Below are 21,168 nucleotides of genomic sequence, written 5' to 3'. Positions count from 1 at the left end.
TTTATAAGTGGAACATATTGGCCTACCTCAGCTGTGTAGAGAGCATTTTCCCATTGAGTCTTGATGGCAGCCTTTCTTCAGGTAAACAAAGAATGTTGTACTTATGTTGGTTTTTTGCTTGTTTGTTTGTTTGTTTTTAAGGGAAAATTGCAAACATTTCTAAGTTAAAAAAAAAAAAAGTGATAATTGTGGTTTAGGTAGCTGCTAGAATTTTCCCCAGAAAGTTAGGATTTTTTTCTACTCTGCCTTAATGAGTCATCAGAGACATAGTTGCTCTTGGCACATATCTGAAGGACTTAGTTATACTCTCTATTCTAGGAGAAAAACCTTTTCAATGCAACTACAGAGTAATAGAGTACCATAAGAAATGACAAACACCTTCCAACATCTAAAAAACAGACATAATATCCAGGATGGTTTTCATCTCTGGGGCTGCATCTTGTGAAGATTCTGTTACAAAGTGGTTTTAAGAAGTAATCTGTAAGAGTTCACATGATTTAGTGAAGTTCTTTTCTGCCAGAAAGTTCTTTTTCACTGTGTGCATACACTGAGAAAGGGACTGCAGAATGTAAACCAAGCCAGCAGGAAGGTGGCTGAAATTAACACTGTAAAGCACCATTTTACTTTACTGTGAAATGGTTTTGATGACATTTTTTTTTATATAAACATAAAGTTCATGCTTTTGATGAAAACAAAAAACAAACAAACCAAAAAATAGGAACAAAATGTTAACTTAAGCTAACTTGCCAGTTCAGGCATGAACCTAACTCAGGGTTAGTAGGACCTTGATGAGAACTTAAATGTAGAGCTGATGCAAACTTTAGACTTCTAAGCTTGTGAAGCAAGCATGTATCCTACAGGAAAGCTGTTCTGGACTATATAAGTTTGGATACGGGTGGAGGTAATTATCTAACTGTCAGGTAAAATTAAAACTGCAACTGAGAAGACATTTGTTGGAAGACATTTGTAAGATTGGAAAAAAAAAAGTGTGTGAGGAGATATGCAAAAATGGCTATTGAAAGTTTAATAGAAAAATAAGTCTTATGTTTAATATACAAAAAACAGGAAGATTGTTTGTTCAACCTCCAACTAGGCAGGACCTGAGATTAAGTGGGAGGATGGCTACAGCCATGTTGGAATGACTCAGAATATGGGGCCTGCAGCCTGCAGCTGAGGGGAATCTACTACAGAGATAATATTTGAGAGCAGGAAATCTTCCTCCCCTACTGTCTCTGTGCTGAGCTAACAAAGAGCAACAAAAATGTGTGGCGGCCTCTAAAGCAGAAGTCAGGCAGGCCAGGTAGCAGGAAGCCAGGTAAAGCCAGCTAATTGTAAATGCTAGACACAGGAGTTTTGGTGGATTTTAAACTACTGTTATTGACATGGCCTAATGGGTAGCTTTCAGGTTGTTCAGATACTCATTTGGGAGGAGCGGTACATTTAGTTGTGATATGAGAGTGAGGGAGATGGGGTGAAACCTAATTTAGTTAAATGCTTTTAACCCTGCAGCTGTGCCAGATCTGAACAAGACTGACAGTGTTTCAGAAGGCTTTTTTGTGTTTTTCAATAGGTCTGATTCTTAGTTCAATGAAGAGAACTGTAACCAGGGTAATTCTAGTTGAGAATTGCTTGTTTAATTTACCAAAATATAACAGAAGGACTCTGGCTTAGTAATTTTTCCTGTTTGAAGCTCTATAACTGCATGCAGATTAATATAACAGAAACATAGAAATGAGAAAGCAAGGAAAGGAATATCCTCAGCTTCTAGTATAAGATCATGCATGTTTCTGCCACGAATGTTGCTTAAACCATCTGTCTTCATGCAACAAGGCTAAATTGCAAATAATCTTTAGAAAGGCAATTTTTTTTTATAGCAACTTGCCAGCTCATGTGCCTTTCATTTCACTTGCTGTCAGAAAGAAGAGTCTTCTGTAATGACAATGGCTAATGCTCTCAGCATTCAAGAGCCTGTAAATTGCTTTCGCTCACCAATCTGGGGCAGGCACATATACCTAGAAACAGCGTTGTTCTGGCCTCTAATAATCTGGGAGCATAAAATGGGTCTCAAGTTGTCAAATACCCTCGCTTAGGGCGGACATCAGATCTGCAGAATGATTCATGTAAAGAGCAAGTATATTAAAGCAGAAGTGCTCCTTTCCCTGGATGAAATGCAAAAAAGTATTTCATGTAATTCTCAGCAGTGCTTACAATGAATAGGAAATGTGTTTACGTGCAGTTCTGAATGGATCTCTGGGGTTAACAGGGAGCATAGTAGGAATTCTAATCACTTAATGACTTCCTCTGTTGATAGTGGTGATTGCATTCTTTCTGTTAAATAATTAAAAATGTGACTTTGTGATGCCAAAGTGTGTATTCTTTTTTGCAATGCAACAGTACTTTTATCATAGAGATATAGAATAAATACTTGTGAGCAAAGCTGTAAAATGCTTGTGCAACTCTTCACTAGTATGCGCAACAACTATTTTCTGTTATTCAAATATTCTATTTCCTTGGCATTAAAAGTCATGTATTCTCTTCAATATTCTATTGGTGTTCAAGAGCATCCAAATAATAGGAAAAAAAAAAAAAAAGAGAGAGAGACAAAACCCTAATGCATCCAAAAGATTTCTCAATACATTGAAATGGCACTTTGTTACAAACAAATCAAGGATCGCAGCACAGCTCAGCCAGTTTAGTCTGGAAGCAATCCAAATCAAGAGAAGCTACAGACATAGAGCCACAGAATCACAGATGGCAGGAACAATCAAGGATAAGGGAAGAGGACAGGTGAGCAAATTAGGGATAAGAAAGAAATGAGCTGCATGCTCCTTTAGCCTTCAGGTTAAAAGACTTGGTGTTCATGCATGTAGGCACAGTGATTGAGGAAGAGCAGTGGAGGGATCATTGTCTTCCAGTCTTTCTTTGCAGAATATCATTTCCCAGTTTCACCATACTGCACATAACCACACAATAATTTTGCTGTCCTTCCAACATCTCAGCCTTTTTTTCTAACAAAGGAGGATGTATGGGAACTGTTGAGTCATGGCCTGAACCACTGAATGATCACCTGAGGCAAGTGCTGAGTCAGCTGCAGGAGCACAGGTGAAGGCAATTCACCTATGTGACCAGAAGGGGTGGAGCCTGGCTGCACCTCTCCCATTTAAGGGCTGACTGTCACTGAAAAAGGATCTCTTTCTGGTGATTACTCCCTTTCGAGTTCTCCTGGGAGCCTAGGACATGGGTGAGTGTTTTCATTTACTTTTTAATTATCCATTTCCACCATGATAATCTTTCTGGCTATGCCATCTGTAAAATACCAACCTAACCACACCACTCTGTATATCTGTTGAGTGTACAGAGGGTAACTTGAATGCTGAATGCCAAATGCTGTTTTAAATTTAAATGTACTTGTCATGTTCTGTTTTTGTTTTTTTTTTCATAGATGTAAGCAAAACTACTCTGTGCTAGTACTTAAGGCTTACTTCTCTAGTATCCTCTCTTTCTCCAGTGCTTTGTCTATAACTGAAGTGTAGGCTAACTGAGGCTGGAAAGCCCTTCATCCTGCATGACAGCAACAGTGTCATGGGAGCAGTAATCAATAATATGTCAGGTTTAGATTTACCCTTGTCCTGGTCTAGTGGTGATGGGGTCTGTTTATACACCTCTTGTGAATGAGATGTAAAATTCCTTTTTCCTAAGGAGGCTGCCTACTTGAAGGCATGGTTTATGAATCAAATCTCTGTAACCTCATAGCCAACTAGGAAAGATGGAAATAAAGCTGAAAGAAAAGTTTCTATTGTTCATTCCCATCACTCCTCTAACAACTCACTTCTGTTCCTTTCATTGCTGTGTCCTTTTAAGAGCTAATACACAACTTCTTGGATCTTCAGTCTTGGTAAGAAAAATCACAAAAGGGCTTCTTTCCATCTCCTTCCTCGTGAAGGAAGGGCTGACTACAGAAATACAAGAGAGTAACTGGAATGTTCAGTGTCATAAAAAGTGTAGCAGTGCTTCAAATAATCACTGCTGATGAATGCCATAATATTTCTGTAGTCTTAATGCTTCTCATGCAGATAAGGCAGCAGTGTGAAGCCCAGTGTGGATAGTGTTCCATGGATAAAGACCGCTGGTTGAGCTGGTAAGCAAAAACTGAGCTGGGTTTATTTTTAGACTAGGGCTTGTTCATGTGGGACATTAGCTAGCATTGCTACGGTGTGGAATTAACACAAAACCATACCCCATGAGCTGATTGTTAGGTATACAGTTTTCAAATTTCCTTTCATATGTTGTTCAAAATAAACTACAGGCCACATATTAGGTATTTCCTCCCACCCTCAGACTGAAAACTATAACTGAGACCCATCTTATTTGTACAGTCACATTATATCCTTATCCCACTGCAGTTGAACGTTCTTGGCTTGATTCTTTTCTCCCTTAATCACATTTGGGCTGGACCATGTGTATACCACTATTCTCCTTTTACATTTAAGCTTATTAAACCCAATAGGTTTTGTGTGATAAACAGCTCCTTTCAGGCCCGCACAGCTCAGTGTTTCTGCTCAGCAGTTACTTGAACTGAGCCAGTCATCAGCAAGGGCCACATATATTGGTGAATACCAATGATGGATCTCTATTTTTTCATTCACAAGTATTTCTTCTACTTAGCGTACTACAGTTTGTTCTGTCATATGTTCTTCGGTTACCATTTTGTCTGAGATACTCCAAAAGAAACCAAAATTTGTGTTTGCACCTTTAGCTAGAATTGATTTATCTTGACTAAGTAATGTGTGTGTAATGTTTAAATTATTATTGCTGTATCTGTTTCAGATTCTGTTTGATGCTTGGCTAGCTTTAGTTTTCCCTCATCCCTTCTGACCTATCCTAATCTCTTTGTGGATACGCAACCTAATAAACCCACAAAACTTTTATATTATCTATGCTAATGGTGTAGTTACAGCAAGAGATGTGGGTGTTTTCAACCCAGCAGCCACTTTTGCAGTTTAGATGCATGCATTCTTTTGAAAAACACTTCAGGCTTTCCTTTTTACTTGGTGACATTTACCATGCATACAAAGACTTCCATCCTCCTGTCAGGAAAATCAAGTCATTCTGTGGAACTCTCTGTTTCTTGGCAACAGGATCAAATGTCCTGCATGCCTGGTTTACTGTTACTTCACTTCTGATCTCGTGTGGAGTGGTTTGAGTGATTAGGAATGGTCATATAAAGGCCTTTATTGTCAAAAGGCTAATAACTTTCCAAGATGGTTTTTGGAGAGCAGTCCCAAAGTCAGGATGCACCTGGGCTGTGGGGAAGCAAGGATAAAGCCTTTGCTTTTGATTCTATGAGAGTAAAGCCCAACCTCAGCTCTGAAACACTCTCAAAAATTTTATTCTGTATATTTTGAGTTTTCTATACTTTTCCCCCAAGGGCCTCAGAGCAATTCTGACACTTCCTTTTAAAGTTATTGCTATGTCTTTGTTTGCCACATGATCATGTTGAAGGGAGAAAAAAGAAATGCTGCTTTTTGTTTACCTTTTCTAGGTGCCTTTATTGCTGGGCATTTTGTGTTTTTGGTGACAAGTGCCTGGGACAGGCTGCTGGTGGGGAGAGAGAGAGAAAGCTGCATGCTCCAGTTCTGGAGCTCTCAGTTTAAGAACTTCCTGAACTGAAGGTAAAATTTTCTATTTAGTAGCTCTTAACTTTTCTTCCCTAATTACTTTTTTATCTCAGTTGAGTTCTGGCCTCTGTGGTCTCCTGCAGCAGCCTTTGCTGTAGTTTAAATATGCTCAGCTTTAAGCCTGATGCTTGATGATTTTAAGTGATGTCCCTTTGTTCTGACATTATGACAATTGGAATAATATTTCTTCTTTGTGCCACTCATTATTTTATATACCTCTGTCATATTTCAACCTGTGCACCTTTCTTTTACCACCTTAGCAATTCCAGTTAATTTAATCTTTCATCATATAGAAGTTATTCCACACCTTTTATCAACTTTTTCACTTATCTCTGTATCTGTCCTAAGATCAAATACAATCCTTTTAAGGCAAGTGACCATAGTTCCTTACAGAAATCAAGATAGAGATATAGCGATATGCCATAGGTATATATAGTGGAATATAATGTTTTATTTATTCTCTCTTTCTCTAGTTCAATTTGTCACTTTCCTAACTGCTGTGACAAAGAACATTTTTAGAAGCTATCTTCAAGGGCTCCAAAATCTCTTCTTTATTATATTAGGTAATATGAGGCCCACTGTTGTGTTCAGGCAGTTAGGTTTGTTTGTTCCTTATTGGGGATCTTTATACCTACAATGAATGTCATTTTATCTACGCTATTTTGAACATAATTTCATCACTGTTTCTTGATATGAGATCCTCTGCAACCTGTTTTCTCACTAAGTTTCAGCTTTACTGCCATAAATTATATCTGTATCTTTTCCAGCTCACTGAACAGCCCAGACTCCAGGTCTTAGCAGAGCTTACTTGCTTTTTAATGAGTTACTAACTCACAGAAGGCAACTGAGGGCTTAGTGAGAAACTGGTTTTATAAACAATAAATAGTTACTCAGAAGTTTGTGGAGTGCCGTGATGCCTTCAAATTGTTTTTTTTCTCTCAAGTTCTTAATTTAAAAAATATATAGGTGTTTTCTGAGGACAAGTAAGGATCAAGGATGTTCACTGTTGGGGGAATCTAGCAGTGATGCTGTGTTCTGCATAGTGAATACCCTTGGGAAGGAAATTGGTGCAAGCTGACAGACAGTATGTATGTAATGGCACAGTCTAAGGTATTCAGCAGAGTATTGTCCTGATACCTGAGGCACTTGGACTTCATTAGGAATGTAGGGAGTTTGCCTGCACAGTCCTTCTGGCAGTATGTGATTGTTGAATGCACACTGTAATCATTCTGTGCAACTGCCCTTTTCCCTGCATGTTTTACCTCCACAAAGCCTATTTTCATGGTGTAATATTGTGTGTGTGCTGGAGTTCTCCCTTTAGAAAGAGAAATAAACATTCAATCCCATCTCTCACCTCTGTAAATAATTTCAGGATTGTCTTGTTTTTATTGCTGTTATTTGTTTTCTGTTGTGTAGTTTCTTTCTTCTTGTTTTTCTTTTTGGGGTTGTTCCTCTTCTTTTTTTTCTTCCAGAAACTGAAACTCACAAATCACAAGGTTAGAGTGAAAGCAAGACAAAATCTTTAAGAGCTCAAGGAATGCCTGTACTGCAGTAAGAGTTACTTGCTATAACAAGGAGCCATCATTGCTAGAGTTTGCCTAGATATGTCCAACCTTAGAGCCATACTGAAATGCCTTAATATGAATTTCAGTTCTTACCACCCTAACTTCTGATGGCTTACTGCAGAAGAAAATTGAAGTAAAATTAATAAAATAATGCCAACTCTGTTGCCAAATGACAGAAAAATAATTAGTAGAAGGGATAAAAATTTTCCAGTTAATTTTTTACTTCCCTGTGGATTAAAATGAACACAACTGAACAGTTAAAATATATATAAGACCAAATTAAAGTGAATAAATAAACTATATTTTTTTCAAAATTACTAGAGTTCGACAGTTTTGCAATAATTTTTTTCAATGTTTAGGTACTAATTGTTGGATTTATTTATTATTTACTAAAAACACTACCCAAGATAAAAAAAAAAAAATATTTTGATCTTTTCCGTTTAAAAATGTTTTCCAATTCTTGTTGAAATTCATTACATTAAGAAAAGTAAGAATAAAGAACCTTCTGAACAGAAAGAAATGAACATTCCACGTGGGCATACATCATTTTTTTTACCATTGGCAATGGAATAGTTGAGAAGCAATGGTTAGAGTGTGCACAGCACTAGGACATGGCTGTGCTGGATAGTACTTGGTGACCTGATTCATCAGCATCATAACAGCTGGGCAGAACAACAAGAAGTACAGCACATGGTGAAATTAACAAGAGAATGGAAACAACTTTCCCATGGCGAACAACACAGCCACACTCTGGCCACAGCTACAAATATACTTCGTTTTGAAAACGTTTGGCTGCAAAGCTTGGCTTTGAAAAGGAAGGGACAGAAAAACTAGTTTTCACTGTAACTATTCTTCCCCCACTGTGGGCTCCAACTCATCTAACTCTGCTATCCACAGTGTAGCTTACCTCTGAGTTAGTCACTCCAGGCTGCCTTTAGAGTCAATGAAGAATGATGGACACTTGTAAGGCATCATTCATCCAGCCTGTTTTAGCCAACAACTTCAGTGGCAGACAAATTACTCCCAGGAGTGCCAATTTTTCTCCATTGACAGTAAAGGCAGCCTGTAGTGATTAGCTCAGTTATATACATAGACATCTATATCCTGCACAATATGATGTCCTAATCCAGATCGCTACGGCCTTCTTCTACTCAGAAAACTGGTAAAAATGAGTGGCAACTGTGTCCATGTAAATTTATTTCATGAACTAGTTCTGTGTTTCTATTAAAGTAAGCAATTCTTCTTGAGTTAGAAAGAAAACTTCTTTAAAAGTTTTTTAAATACACTTAAAAAAAATACACTTAACTACAGTCTAAAAAATGTGCTTGTGTATGTAAGTGATGTGTGCATGGATAGATTTCCTCTCAATAACAACTGAAAACACACATGAAGAATAATTTCCTACATGGGCTAACATATGTCTATTTTCCATCAAATTTAAAATATATTAAAAATGATTTAGTTTCTTTACAGTTAAAAAACCTCTGATAAGGGGAAAAAAAAGCTGTTCTTTAAATAGCTTGCTGGAACAAAGACAAAGAAAACCCACACCTTTTTGATGCTACTGCTGAGGAATACATTTTTGATGCTAAAAGTTCTGTTGCTGCTCATAAAAAAAAAAGAGTATCCTTCATTAATGAGCCCAGTATACAGTATTTCATAATACATAGATTAATTTTAAGGACCATTTTTTTTTTTCACTAAGGGTTCATTTAAACACAGGAGTTCAAGCAGAAACAGAAGTTGTCTCCAAACTAATCTTGTTCAGCATTTGTATGTTGACTAACTCAGAAAATATATTTTTGGACTTTGAGAAGTGTGTTAGCTTTATTTCAGCTATATCTGCTTGTGATGTGTGAGGACATTATTTCAATTTACAGTTAGCTATAAAACTTGGAATTGTTTAGTCATCCCACAAGAGAAAAATGGTAACTGTGATTGGATGGGGCCCAGGCTGTTTGAGAGGTGATTTGATTAGAAGAGACATCTCTCTTGAGCCGTAATTGAGGATTATAAGTTTTATGGCCAAAGCAATAATCAAACATATGTTCAGAAACAACACTAACCCCTCAGTGTCTGTCACTGTGAGCTCTGTACAGGGCTTTTATTTCCCTACATGGGTCCTAGTGGGAACTGTGTGCATTATAGTGTTAGAGGATGAAGTCTAGAGAGGCCCAAAGTACCAGGTTCGACTGACTCCAGCTTCCAGTGGATTCTCATGAGATTGCACAAGCTGGGAATATTTCCTCATCCTTTCCTCATCTGACAGGAATTAAAATGGAAATGTATGCTTGGCATTATCCATTCAATACCTTTCAGTGGAAATAATCTACATGTTCTTAATCTACCTATAAGCATAGTTCAGTCAAGGGAAACCAGCAAGAATGTTATTTAGCTCTCAATTTGAACTAAAATGTACTTGGGATATGTTTGCCTCTGGGGCACTGGGTCCGAAACACTTACTACGACTGTGTGATTACACTCAGGAAATCCTCTGCTACTGGAACCCAAACTGTGGAACTGGTCTTAAAATTTTCTACTCAGTTTTGGGGTGGCATGTTATAATTGTGAATTTTCCTCTTGGATTTTTCCTAGTCTATTGGCAAACATTTTTGATCCTCGTTAAGTTTGAGTTATTAGATGAAAGTATTCTGCAGAGCTTTTTATTTACCTGTGATTGCTGGAGATGCAATTTGACAATCCTATTGGCCTTTCTACAGCCTGGACTGTTAATGTTTTCCAATTATTCAGAGCTGGAGTGGAGAGTAGCTTGTTTCATCAGGCATCGCTAAGGAATGAGATTAATGACATTTTTTGCACCTCAGTTCATTGCTGGCAGCAGCAGAACCTGATCTATTTTTCCTGTTTTACCAAAATTCCACTGTTCTGTGTCCTTTTGTCCTTTGTATCCATTTTGTCTAAACTGAGAAGTTATCCATGAATTACTGGTGCTGACTTAAAGAACAGTGACAATATAGTACTTGGTAAACAGTTGTCATAGCATCACCACCCATGACCACTCTGCCAACTGAAAGTCCATGGTGTTGAGGGTGGGCTGGAGTCTTCAGATTGATGGCCCCTAACCCTATTCTCCCAGAGCAAAGGCTGCCTGTCCCTACCAGTCTCATTTGGGGCAAAATTTCTTCCTGACCTCAAATACTTTCTGTAACGTAACACTTCATGCTAGCAAGTCAAATGACTTCTTTAATCATCTGTCTCCCTTTAGTTTTGTGGGTGAGCACTCCTTGCTGACAAATTGTATAGTGTATGATTGGGTACATGACAAAGCTTGTCATTTGTCAGTTAACTTTTTTTTTCTGTTTAATTGAATGACATTTGAGCAGGTTGCTGAACCTGAAAGAAAAGACCATGCAGGTATTTTATAACAGATATCTGTCATCTTCTTGACAGGCAGATGTTAATTTATACCCTTTTTTTTTTTTTTTTTTTTTTTTTTTGCATATGATGTATCAACATTTTTCATGAATGTCATAATCAATATCCAGTATTTCATTTTCTATCACAGCCTGTTTGGGCAAGCAACTGCCTGATATTTCTCAGTAGGAGTCATCAAGACATGGAATGCATGTGACATCTTTTTTCAGAAGCAAGTTGGTATTGCATCATGTTTTATTTCCAGCAAATAATAATAATAATAATAATAAAAAACAGGTATAGAAAAGATGGGAAATAGAGAGATGCAGTAGTAATATCTTACAAACATCCAGTGACTTTCATGAGTGGCTAGCTAAAACTGAATATTATCTATATGTTGTATTCTTGTGAAAGCATAAATGAAAAAAATGACAAAAATTGACAAGGGGTATTACCACATTCTTTTTTTGTGCTTTTTTTTTTTTTTTTTTTTAAGATCTTTGTGTCTACAATACGCCTTCTTATTTGCCTCTTATACATCCAATGAATTATTTCCTTAAGCTCTTTTCTGTCTCTTTTTTATAGCATCTGTATGCTATATTCATGGGTTTTTTTTTCACTCAGAATAAGTAACCATTTTTAGGTGTCTGTATATACTAATGACCTTTAATTTCTTTTTCTCTCTCTCTTGCCGCACCTAGCTGTATTAAAATTCTTTTAATTTAATATATATAATTCTGTTTAGATCCACATTTTCAGCTATACCATTTTACTACAGTTTTTATTTAGATTTCTGAATATAAATATTTCTTTCCAAAAAACTCCAGTCAATTCAGGATTTAGTGCTAACTATTTATTTTTATAGTCTTTAACAAGGAAAATGGATGATAGTCTTGAGGGGGGATAGAAGAGGACAAAATATGGTAAAATGGAGTAGTAAAAAGAGGCCAACACTGTGTCTGTGCATGTTCTGAAACAATGGCAAGGCTGTCATGGGCCTTTGTCACTGAAAGACTGCAGGAAGCAAGCTGGGGCAATGCAGATAAATCCAGAAAAACTCAAGTGAACGCTTTGCATGGGATGTCTTTCCTGAAGCGAACCATAATTTGAGACCTTTATGTGCTTATTAGTATTTTAACTTAAAAAAAAAAAAAATCAACAAACAGATTCAACTAGATTATTTTCTCACTTTAAGAAGTGTGTCTTAGGGGTACCTCTAAGGCAATTCACTTAGTCTGATATGAAATTCTAGCCACTAAAAAGCTACCCCCAATTTACAAAGCATAGTGAGTTCCTTTGCTCCTTATTACTACTTCAAGCAGAGAGAGTTTAGTCTGAAAAAATTGGGATGAAAATTGGTGTAGACATAACAGAAAACTGCATTTTCTTGTGGGATTCACAAAAATAAAAATGTTACCTGTGTTATCTTCCTGTAGAATTTCTGCATGAATTAGGCATGGATAATTACATGTAGGAAAATATTCATAAAATCTCTTTCCTTATTTTTAGCTTACAGATCCAGAGGCAGAAATGAAAAAGGTACAGATAAAGAGGATGCCCATGTAGAAATTTCAGTCACCTACACTGCTCAAAGGAGGTAAAGTCAGATACACTTAAATATAATGTCACATTCTTTCTGTATGAGGTGTTTCAATAAACTAAAATAGCTAACAAGAGAATTTTGATGCGAAAGTTGGCATGTTCTAAGTGAACTATTTATCTGTACAAAATACTGATGTGATAACATCAAATATTTCTTTAGAAAATGTAAATTTTCTCAAGATTTTCTACAAGCTATAAAAAAGACATTTCATTTTCACTTTGTTGAAATACTTTGTTTCAACTCTTGATGTATTATATTAGATATACATTTTGAAAAAAAAAAAAAAGGAAATAACTTCACTCTCCATTCTGAATGGAACAAAATATATGTTTCAAATCTCCAAGAGAGAAATTCAATTTTTCAAGTATTTCTTCAATGAAGATGTAATCTAGGGTGCATGATCACTCAGCAGAAAGGTGTGATTTCTCATAGTAGAAAGCTGAGATGCTCAGTGTTCCTGTAACAATGTGTATATATTTCAGATGATTTAACCCATGAAAGAGGGAGTGAGATGGTGCTCTAGCAAACAGCTGAAGCAATATTGCAAAAGTACTGAAATCATCAGTTGCAAAAATACAGCCTTTTAAAGAGGAGGAAAGGGTGATTCATATTTTAAGGAATTTTTGAAGAATGCTAATAGATTTTTTTTATGATTATTTCTAATTATATCTGTTTCTAAGAGGTTTTTTGGAAATACTTTGGAAGCAGGGCTAGTGATGAGTTAGCGTAATATATCTTTCATCAAGTTCTTATAAAGTGAAGTGGCTGGAAAGCAACCATGAGAGGTTTAGGGAACTGCTTTCTAAAGCCACATTGACTTAACAGCTAATGTTGATCTTTCTTTGATGGCTATCTGGAGTCAGTGCAGCTGAAAGAAAAAGTTAACAATAAAGGAATTCAATTTATTTTGTCATTAAGTGTGAAGTTGACAGATGATTTTCAAATGCTGTGGTAGACTTCTGGACTATAAAATGTGAAATATAAATCTTTGATTCATAAACTAATCAGTAAGGGCTTTTTTTGGTAATCTCTATCTCAGAAATTTTCCTCATGGCTACATCTACTTCTACCAGATAGCATACAGTCATAATCCATAGTGTTTTAAAATAGAAAACTGCTGAAGATGTCAGTTAAAATTCAAATACAAATTTGTATATCTTTATTAACTTGACATTGAAATCACTTTTGAATACAATTTTCAGGAGACTAAGCAACCTACTTTTATTATGTACTTGTTTCGGATGGTTCTTCATGTTACATTTGCTGCTTTTCTTGGATATATGAGCAAAATCTTTGTTGGCTCAAGCACAGAACAGCTGGCTGTTCCACAAAAAATGTAAAGCTATAAAAGAATTATTCTGCTTATCCTGAACATACAAAATAAACCCATCTACTACAGGAAGCAACCTAGGATTTTTGTTTACCCTGCAAATTTTAGAAAATGTATTTGTAGAGTAAAAATAAAAGATTTTTATGAAAGTTTTATTGGTGCTGACTCTGTCTGCTAGCAGTGTCTTTGCTTGCTATGAGCTACAGTCATTTAGATAAAGCAAATGCATCTATCAGTTCTATGCACCTGACAGAGCTTTGGCTCACCAGGAAGCCACAGAAATTTAGGGAAAGCAAAGTGGCTGTGATAAGAGGTATGAGTATCACTTAACTTGTTGCAGTCGATCACAGTCCTGGTTTAATTATACTCCTTAGTCACTGAAAAGTAGTATTTTGAGAATATTTCTTGAATCCCTTTCTACTGTTATGCAGAATAATCAAATTACATTTCTCTGTGGGTCAGAGAGAGATATCTGTCACCACAGTCCACTCTAAGGTGTACTGTAACAAGAAATCTACTTTCTGGGCCATTTTCCCATCTCTGTCAGTGTTTTCCTAACATGCTTTCTTTCCAGTGTTATCAAGTGATGACCATCTTCTCCATAGGTAAGGTGATTATAAAATTCCTCTAATTAGGCTAACTCTTATTCCTTTTCTCCCTTCTATGGACAACTAGCTAGGATTTTGTTGACATTCCACCAGCCTTAAGAAGATGCTTACTTAGGAGAACATGCCCAAACACTTGTTGTTTATTCTACCTTTTGTAGGAGAACCACAGCTGGTGATTGCTTGAGGCAATCTGGCACACCTGTAATGGGGCAGCACAGAAAACGTTTCTGCGTGGGAGATTCTCTGCCAGATCATTCCGGATATAAGGCAAGTGTGAGCTCTGTGTCTATGGCTAGTTGTGTTACATGCTGGATAGTGTACACACCAGGCAATCTGCTGAAGAGTTGAAGTGTTTCATAAAAATCATGTCAACTCCTCAACAGTTGAAAAAAGCATGATACAGCTAGCTACGTTAGCAAGAGGTCCCTGATGATGCAAAGCTGGGCTTGTGCCCAAGGCTGAGAACCCATTATTGCACAGCCTTGCAGGTTTTCTTTGTCTCTCAGTGACAATAGGATGAAGAACAGTGGACTGGGGTTCTTGTTGTCTGTGAGGAAAAGTTCCTTTAAAATTGGACATCCTGATGTCATAGGCTTGCATTGTGTGTATATAATGTCCTTAGGACATTAGCTTAGACAGGAGCTCAGAATTTGAGCTGGTGTGACTTAGGCTTTATTTCTGCCTTTGTGCAGAATCCAGAAATTATCTCCTTAAACTGCCAGAGACTTTGTCTCTCTATGTCCTGCCAAAGCGCAGTTTGAAATCCGGTTTAGCAACTCAGCTGACAATTGCCACAGCACTGAAAGTATTATCTTTTTGAGGTAAAGAATAAACATCCTTCAGAATGACCATACAGTGTCTGCCATCCACACAAAATGCATTGCTGCTAACAAGCACCCTTATTCTTCCTACCAAAATCAAGGGTCAAAAACTTGGTTAAACAGACAGTTATTCTTCTCTGATGTGACTCCTCTGTGGAGCTCTGTTATCACTGGTAAGCATAAAGGTGACTATTTAGTGGGTTTGCTATTCCCAAACAGCCCCATATCTCTGCAAGAAGATGAATACTTAAAATAAATAATAATAATAAAAATCTCAAATACAAGTTTGTTATCAGTGCTCTTTAAAGTGCTGTAGCATATGAAATGTCAGCAGAAAGTCTGAAGACCACCCATTCTTCCTTCCCTATTTTCTCTGTCCCAGTATTACCTATATGTCCTGACCTATCTTCCAGCTGCACAGTATTTACTCTGGAGGAGCTAGTAATGGCCTGGGGAGCAAGTGCAATTTGTTTGCTTTTCTGAGTCAAGTGCCAATGTCAGAAACGTCTGAGATAAGCTGTAGGAGACAGAATCTCTAGTGAAGAAGTTTTAATTCACCACTGCATTGTGGACATCCTGCCAACGGGAGCACACCTATAGAAACAAAATGACAACTTTTGAACCTTGTGTCCGCCAAACTTACCCCCTCCCTTGTTTTCCCACTGGCTCGGTAGTCCAGTTTCACAATCTTAAGAAGTTTCGCATTTGTTAATTACATTCTGACACTTGTTAATTCATAGCCAATCTCGTTGCTAGCTGATAGCCATCCTGCTGTTTCCAAGAGGTCTCAGTCACCATCTTGTCGTTTCCAAGATGTCTCAGTCCTCTTCTTATTGTGTTGACATGGTGATTCTCTCCAAGGCCTCTTTAGTTAAACAAAGAGCACCGGAGGTGGGGTGTTTGTCTTACATCAGTCTTCTTGAATTTTGATAATGTTTTGCCAACACTACTTCTCAAAGTAAGTCTGAACTGTAAGACTTTCTCAGAAAGATAAAGCAATATTTGTTTTAAATATGGAAATTTTAAATTCTGAAGTTATGTGCATAATCCATGACTGTTGATGTAAGAACTGCCTTTTGTTAGTTTTCTTTAAGAAAATCCTAACTACCCCCTGATTAGTCTGTACATTCCCCAGAGTTAAAAGCAGTGTTTTTCAGAAGCTGCTGGTGTGCGTTTTAACTGTCCCACCTCTACACAATCTTTGAAAGAGCTTGTGTTATGATCTGAAGAGGGAAAATTAAACAGATGAAAGAAAATAAATTGTAGTAATGAGACATTAAAGAAGAACATGATAAATCAGGTTTTTTTATAAGTATTTCTATACTTTCTGAAGGAGAGCCGAGTAATAATTATTGGACAACATCTCTTGCAAGAATCTGAGTTCAAAATGGACTGCTACACCACAAACATTTATGTCCAACAGAACTTTTCGTTCTGAGCAAGAACAAATACAACAGTTTGAAGCTCTGGCTAAATACTCAAGCAAGAAAAATCTTTCTTCTCTGTAAATTTTCATGATTTAAGATGACAAAGTAATTTCCTCATCTACTGTTCTGTTTGATTACTCGCTGGTTTGATGATTTGGACCTGTTCATAACATCTTACTTATGACCTTGCTTTTTGTCATTGAAAAAAGCCCTTTCTTTAATTAGCTTCCAGGATATTTGTAGCAGCTTGGCTTATGCTAATTTGTGTGTTTGTTCATCTTTTTAATAAAATTCTTATTAATTCTAATCTGTTTGAGATTTACTTGGCAAATTATAAGGGTACATATAATCTCCTACAAATGGCATGTTGCTTGTCTCTGCTTCCTAAAATAGTATCATACTTTCCTCAGGTTGTCTCAATGACACAGGAGTGCCCTTCAAGTGTTATGCTCTAATACTGTAGAAAACCTTCAGCGAATTCCAAGGAAAGACAACTTTCTTTATCTCCCTTGTTTCTTTGGAAATTTGGAAGTGATTTTAGGCCTCAGTATAGTTTGCCATTGCAGATGGGCACAAACATAGAACTTCCCAGGAGATCCTTGAAACATGGTAGACATTGGCTTAATCTGCCTTAATCAGCTCCATTTTGCTGTTTGTCTTGATTTTTATTTTTTTTTTTGTCTTCATCTCAGCTTAAGTCACCTCATTATTTCTTCCACCCAGAGTCAATGGAACATTTGCTCTAAGCCAGATTTCCCTCTCTGAAAGCAGAATCATGCTTCCTACCTCCAAAATGATCTTTCTGACATAAGCAGGACTTTCATAATTGTTAGATATTTTTTCCAAACTGAGTTGCTTGGGTTTTCCATATTCTTATAAATATATGTAAGAAACAGTGATAATGTCCTCTATAAAAAGAGATGTATTAATTAGATATGGCAACCAAGCTTTTGTTTGCAAAAGCACTCTTGCAGAGCAGTAAATTATAACAAACAAAACCTTGTAATGACCTCCAATTTCTTTTTCTTTTTTCTCTCTCTCTTTTTTTTTTTTTTTTAAATATATATATATATATATTAAAAATTTACAGGTCAGTAAATACAGAGCATATATTTTATCAGTGGAGAGTGGCATATTAGTCTCCCAGCTCTCTTTCTTTCTCTTAACACAGTAAACAGCTTAAAGCTGTCAAAGTGAGGTAGACTCTCACAAAGAAGGATTTTGTTAAGTGATACTTGAAGGTTAATGAATTTTACCCAGAGACCCATCTTTTGGACTAGCACTGAATGGATTATCTGGTTCAGCAATTTACTGCATGGTAGATTATCAGCATGCCTATATTGCAACTACCTAAAGACTATCATTATATTTCCCTCCCTTTTATCTTGTATTTCTATAAAAAAAAAAACCTAAAGATAGGTAGGAAATATGTATTAAAATGGCATTTGCATTTCATGTTTTCTAATTAAAGTGCACTGAAGCTAATAGTAATATTTCCATTGACTTCAGAGAACTTAGTCACTAGCCCTAGACATGTGTTCCGAAATTGCCTTCTATCACCTGGTTTCTTCTGCTGAAATCAGTGTTATCAAAAGAAATTTACAGTGTAATATTTATCTTTCAATTAGCCAGTGCAGCAGAGTCTGCTTTTATCAGCCATTTTCTGATGATAATCTCAGAGCTTCTAGAAGAAGTTCTGAAGTCCAGAAGCCTATTACTTTCATTTTGTATTATTGCATTTTTGGTAATTGCAATGGACTCAAGTGTAACTCAGTTCTTCCTGTCCAACAAGACAACTGACTGGCTGTTAGCTTTCCACCACTGGCAACATCTTCCTAGATTTTTTCCCAACTCATGGAATGAGAAAATGGAATAAGTTGCAACAGTAACTCCCAAGAAATTCCATGAGTTATATCTCTCCTTCATTTCTAAAATCTTAACTTTAAAGAACTAACTTCCCATCCATCAATTTATTACCCATCTTACAACTCTTTTGCAAATTCCACAGATCTTCAGTTAAATAATTTCTCAAATAAGCCATATTCAAATACCTTAATTAAATCCAGTTATTGAACTCCTTATGAACTTCCTCTATGCAGAAAAAAAATATGATTATTAAAGTTATCAGTCTGATCTGGCATGCTCTATCTTACGTGAACAAGTATTGCACCATACTTTGCTCCTACCTGTTCTGTGTTCATTTTTAAATTTCTGTATAAATTATGGCTATTTCTATATAAATTATGCTGTCTCTTTCTCTTCTTGTGTTAGTAGATCTGGCATTTTTCAATTATATAACACAAGTTCAAGTCTGTAATGCCATGTGGCAGCTCACTCCAATTTTGAGATAGAAGATATCTAATTTCCTGATATGAAATAAAAGCAAACTTTCTGTGAAAGGAAGTTTTTTGTGTAAAGAAATGTAGGAAATATAAAAGAGTAGCTGCCAAAAAAAACCCAAAATCATAAAATGAGATGCCGGACAGAGCTATTTTCCCATCACCCACAGCTTCCAATGTGATTGATTTATCTGCTCTGAATTTGCTTCAGTTTTGACAAACTGGCATTTTTTACAAGTTTTGGAATAACTTGTGTAATTTATTAGATACTTCTCAGACATTCACTGTAAATGTTGTGTGGTTGAGACTGGTGTGGTTTTGAAGCAGTTATCTAACTATAAAGAAATGTGCTGGAAATGTTTTTTGTTGCTAACCTACTGTGGAGCTGGAAAAGATGGAAAGTAGGATCTCCAGGGAGAAGAAAGACATGGAAAGAAGTTATTATGCAATAAATTAACCTCTTCTGTTGGGGTGGGGGGGAAGAAAATATATTTTCATTGTTTTATAGATGTTACATTTCAAGTGTCGGGATTTGAGCTTCCAGTGTTCTGAACACCTCACATGAGCTGCTCATTCCATATGTGTTGATAACTATATATGCTGTGTTTTAAGACTTGACAACATGTTTACAGTAAAATCTGACCTAAAGGAAAGCTAAATTTCTTAAATACCATGCTTAAAATACTCATTAATGAGAAAACTCAATACATTGTCAAACAGCAGAAGGGAGAATTTTTCCATTACAACTAAAGCTTCTCTAACTTGCTTGTTTGGTGTTAAGTAACTCTACTCTTTCTCTCAACTGTATTTATAACTTGATTTTAATATTTTCAGAAGAAAGGTAATTCTTTTCTACTCTGACTGTGGTTTTATTTTCATTAGTTTCAGCAGCACATGGTGCTCACATTCGTACAGTGTTAAGAATAGTTACTGCTGAAATAACAAAGGCTGCGGAACCACAGAGCTACTCCCCCCAACTCTTCTGCCAAAATTGTGTCAAAAGCTGCAACACCAACATGGAACTTTCAATCAAAACAAAGAACAATGATTTCATCTTATTTTGAAAAGACAGAATTATTTTATGGATGTGTCAGGTTAAGACGTTTCAGACTTACAAAAGTACATCATTTGATATTCATCCATCCAGACTTGAACTCTATCCCATTGTGCATTTAACTTTTGTATGGAATTAGATAGTGATTTTGTGAAGAAAAACAGGATACAATCACATAATCAAAGATTATAACTTTATCCATAGGCAAAAGAGGCCACAGTAGTTTCTTGAGCTAAGTTCACTTTTCATCCTATGTAACTTCCAAAGTGCTTTTCACAAAGTGAAATAAATGCATTCAGTAACACCCAAATGTTAAGTGAGAAGTTTGAACCTTTACTCTTCTGTAAATCAGTTTATACTGCTTTTATCTGAAGCAAAAGACCAAATTCGTTGTCATATACACAGTTTTGATGGTTGTTTAATTGCTGGTTCTCACTTGCTGTCAACTCAACAAATCTTATCTAGAGATGGTCAAACTCATGTCGGATCACTTTTCCTGTATCTTATTGCTAACTGCTTCCATGCATCCCTAGTGCCTTTTCTGTTTTGGGGGTGATGTGAGTACGTCTCTGGAACATCTGTGTTATTGCTTTTGACATATTGACAGGATTGACATTCATATTTAAATTTTAGGCAATAAATACGTAGAAATTCATGGAGAAGCTCATGGACTGTTCTGTAGCATGTGAAACTCTTCCCCATCAAAAGCCTCTTGTAGCCACAGATCAACAGAAATGGCAAATGGCAGGAAAAAGGATTAAACACCAATTGATATATAAAGAGAGTAAATGTAACCAGATACCTGATGCCTTTAGGGCTTCTTCTTCCAATTAATGTTTCCAGTATCCAGATTAGCTTCAAGTGAGTAAAAAGAGCCTTCGTCGTACTGCACATTCCTTTGTGCCTTCCAATCCATTCTTACTTAACTGTCGGAAATCTTTAATATTCACATATAGGAAAGAGACTTGTTTTCAAAAATTAAATTCTGTAAAACTTCCTTTTTGAGTAATAGCCCTCAGTGCTACTTAGGAAGGTGTATCAGGAGTTTTTGCTGCATGACAAGTTACATGCTCTCAAGATCCTACTTAGGTACAAGCTGCTTGCTTTTTGGTTTGAAATAAATATACGTTCTGGTCCCTCACAGATGGCCCTTTCTCTTGTGTTTTCCAGCTGTGTCTTGCCTTTATTAATTTGTGAAATATGTGTGTTCTCTCAGGAACAGTCAAATTCAGAATTGTTCACTGTTTTCAACTTCATAGCTTACAGAGACATTTTTATGGCATGGACTAATCAGGTTTTTACTTTGGATTGACAAACATTTACTGAGGCAAGTCAGTAAATACCAATGTACTGCACTAAAAAGAGATG

The 21,168-nt window shown here is 36.4% G+C and overlaps 1 long non-coding RNA gene across 1 annotated transcript; it reads left to right on the top strand.

Annotated features, from left to right (window-relative positions):
- Positions 1-3,185: 3,185 nt before the first annotated feature.
- LOC101747581 lies at positions 3,186-17,773 on the top strand. Its single transcript, XR_001466024.4, has 5 exons — positions 3,186-3,241; positions 4,074-4,138; positions 5,543-5,672; positions 12,128-12,215; positions 14,318-17,773. It is a non-coding gene; the product is annotated as an uncharacterized LOC101747581 (long non-coding RNA).
- The last annotated feature ends 3,395 nt before the right edge of the window (positions 17,774-21,168 follow it).

Source organism: Gallus gallus, chromosome 3, assembly GCF_016699485.2.
Source record: "Gallus gallus isolate bGalGal1 chromosome 3, bGalGal1.mat.broiler.GRCg7b, whole genome shotgun sequence".
In the NCBI taxonomy this organism is placed as follows: domain Eukaryota; kingdom Metazoa; phylum Chordata; class Aves; order Galliformes; family Phasianidae; genus Gallus; species Gallus gallus.
Note: the sequence above shows the minus strand (reverse complement) of the source record. Positions and strands in the feature narration are given on the sequence as shown.